The 3,628-nt window shown below is 41.3% G+C and overlaps 1 pseudogene; it reads left to right on the forward strand.

The window, feature by feature from the left end:
* The first annotated feature begins 592 nt into the window (after positions 1-592).
* LOC112474147 lies at positions 593-709 on the forward strand (annotated as a pseudogene).
* Positions 710-3,628: the final 2,919 nt, after the last annotated feature.

Here is a 3,628-nt window from a genome sequence, read left to right on the forward strand (position 1 = left end):
AGGGGAGACTAGAGGCTTTGACCTCCGTGGGTGAGAAATGGGAGAACGAGATATTTCAGGGCTGAGAATAGTCCAGTAATGAAGCCATGGGAGTCCAGTGATGGAAAAAAAGATTATTTTACAAGTTGTTCCTTCATAAATTAGATGTTCTAATAAGTTGTAAAATGCCTATATAAAATTAAGGTAGATTCAGAGGGATAGTTCTCTCTTTATAGCAAAGGAAGGGCGAGAAACTCCTATAAAATACTCCCTTGGTGGGATAAATCACTGAATTCGTGTACCATCTGAAGGCAGCTTCCTCACAAGATAGCTGTGGGTCCAGGGTGGCTGATACCAGATCCCAGCCTTCCTCTAGACAGACTCGTCCCCAGGAGATGCCTAGATACGTGAACTGAGAGTGCTGAGCATCTGCTTCTTGAGAGCCCAGGTATGTGACACCCTCGGCTGAGCTGGGCTGCGCCCCCAGGATTTCTTGCAGTCTTAGTTGAGATGTGGAGCACATTAACAGCAAGGCAGCAGGAGACCAGCATGGCCTCTTAGACTTTATGAGACCTGTTTTCAACACTGACGCCTTTGGCAACAAGAAGCCAGAGTCTGCTGGATTCGCCCTGAACACACCCGATCCCATCTGATCTCGGAAGCTAAGCAAGGTTGGGCCTGGTTAGTACTTGAATGGGAGACCACCTAGGAAAACCAGGTGCTGTAGGCGTAAATAAAATAAAATAAAATGTAAGTTTTATTGTCATTCAGAAATAGTGAGATCAACAAATCAGATGATTGTCAATGAAAAGACAGTTACCTACAGTTCCCAAGAAGGGGAGGGGCATGCCACACTGCAGTGAAGGGGCCACATGGGAAAGCACCAGGGTTGGTCAGAGGTAAAGAAAATTCAGGGGAAATATGGGTAAGAGCCTTTATTGTGGTTTCTGTGGGAAGAAACAGGTGAGACAGAGTAAGCAGGCTGAGGATTAGCTAGTTTTAATTATTTCAGTGGGTTCTATGGTGGTTGGCTCCAGTTGTTGGGTACCTGGCCCTGGTGATTAGAACAGGGAAATAGTGGTCCTGTGTGTAAGAACCTGATTCAGGGTGGGAGTAGCAGCAGTGGCTCTGGATTTGGTAGTTTGCACATGAGAGGAACACTGCAAACAAATCTTTATTGTCTATTTCTAGGCTAGCCCCAGGAGGGGCAGTCTATCCAGGGTCGGCAAGGCCCCAAGATGTCAAAGCACTGAAAATGAAGATAATGAAAAGGCATGATAAATACAAGTACTCCCTTCTGCAGTGGCATGTGGAAGCCGGACTGATTTCCTCTTTGGCTGAAGTGAGATACCCCAACCCCTAAGCACCACTCTCTTCCCCACGATTCTTGGATAATTCAAGGAAGGAGATACCATGCTTCCTGCTAGTAAGGCAGATGGAGCCTGAAGCAAATAATTAGAAAAATGTGAGAGATGTGACCACATTTGATCTTTGAATTTGTGCAGCATTCCATGCCAGTGATAATAGTGAGAATTCAGTTGATCAGACTCAAATATACAGAAAGGATTTTAAAGTACTTCCATTTCAAAACTCTGCAGCTCTCATTATCCTAATAAAATGCAAGCAAAACAGAAATTGACGAATATTTAAATCAATCTAAAATATGATTTTAAATCATTTTTAAAATTGGCAGAACAAATGGGACTTTGGATAATTTTTCAGGCACTGCACGTTTTCAGGGAATTACAATTTGGTGGCGCTCAAACACCACCATAAACATGAGAAAGGTACTGGAATGTGCCATCCCGAAATAAATCTCCATGGCCTATGGATTTTTTTTTTTTTTTTTTGAGCTAAAGGCCATTGAGAACCAGCAGGCATAGGAAGAGCTCTTTACCTCCCACTAAATGCCTAAAATAGAGTATAAATTTCTCCTTTTGTAAAGGAAATTTTCATATAAAGATGTCTCCATACCAGGAAGAGAGCTACTCCCAAGGGCAACGCTTATCATCTGAAAGACTTTTATCTGTACAGCAAAACAACACTTGCTTGCCATGCATTTCTTTCCCTCTCCTTCCCATATGTTGCCTCCCCTGACCAGAATCCCCAAGCCCCTTTTTCTTTGTTTAGGCTGTGATGGTATTTAAACTTCAATTATCTGGCTGCTTCCTTGAGCCAAGTTTTTTTTTTTTTTTTTTTTTTTAACTCTAGTGCATATCTATGTAATTAAAATAATTTTTTCTCTTGTTGCTCTTTTAACAGTTTGATTAATGGGCTCCAGACTTTGAATCTAGGAGAGTAGAGGGACGAAGATTTTCCCTTTTCCTTCCCTTACATATATATGATCAAATGCTGGGGAGATTTTATATATATATATATATACACACATATATACGTATATTATACACACACATATATACGTATATGTGTGTGTGTGTGTGTGTGTGTGTGTGTGTGTATACCTTTATTCTGTGCATGTGAAGCTACAAGCTTATTCCTTAACCTAATTCTCATCTATTTTCCTCAAAAAATTTCTGGGCAGTGCCTTCCGAGATGCCAATTTACCATTGCATAAATGTTGCATTATTGAATGTTGGCAATTAGCACAGAGGTTTCGACAATGGATAAGCCACAAGCCTTGCTTCCAAGGAGCTCCTGGACTAGGGATGAATGATTCTTAATGTTTACTTGGTCACGGAGCCTTAATCATCCCTGTAGGAATTCATGGATTACAGATTAAGAACCCAGGTTTAGCAGGAAAGGCAGACAAGTAAATGATACTAGAGAGTGTTTGATACAACATAAGTCTATACACCAATGGTTCTGTGGATGAAAAGGTAGGTATGTACAAGTTCAGTGACTGAAAGTAACCTCACAGGGTGATCTGATCATAAATTCCTAACTAGGCAGATCATGGTGAGTAGTCACCCTCCAGACCTGTAACTTCTTTAGTGAAAGGTTTTTAAGCAAGCCCTGTTCACTGTCCTTGTGCATCTGGGTTAAGAGACCTTTGAAATGCCAGAAGTAATCCTCTTTTCCAGACCCCTTGAAGATGTAACCACCCTTGAGGGAGCACATACTATTGTTAACTATCGTGTACCTTACTCTCTCCCATCTTCTTGCAGTCTTCCTTATGTTCCCTCCATAATTTCAAATATATAAAAGAAACTGCAAAATTGTCATTCTCTGAAGAATTTGAGGTCTTGATTCCTGGCAATTGTTGTCATTTTGGCTCAAGTGAATTCTTATTAAAATTCTCTGCAGGTTTGGACAGTTTTTCACATCCATTTCTTACATTGACAGTTCTTAGCCTTGGCTGCTCATGGAAACATCTAGGGACCTTTTTAAAAACACTAGTGTCCTGATCCCACACCTAGAGGCCCTGATTTAGTTGGTCCAGGAAACCTCCTACATATGGGGAGTATTGAAAAGGTCCCTGGAGATTCCAATTCTCACTACTGGCAAGGTTCTCCAGAAACACAGTTAAGGAGTGATTAGCTGTAGATCTCATCGAAGCTAAAGTCACCCCATACCTACCACAGTTAGGAACTGGAGACAAGTAGCTAAATAGGTGAGAAGCAATCCTGTAATGAGGATTACAGGAAAAATTACCAAGAATCAAATGTGAAGGGAGAAGCAAGGCCAGATC

Source organism: Pteropus alecto, unplaced genomic scaffold, assembly GCF_000325575.1.
Source record: "Pteropus alecto unplaced genomic scaffold, ASM32557v1 scaffold88, whole genome shotgun sequence".
In the NCBI taxonomy this organism is placed as follows: Eukaryota; Metazoa; Chordata; class Mammalia; order Chiroptera; family Pteropodidae; genus Pteropus; species Pteropus alecto.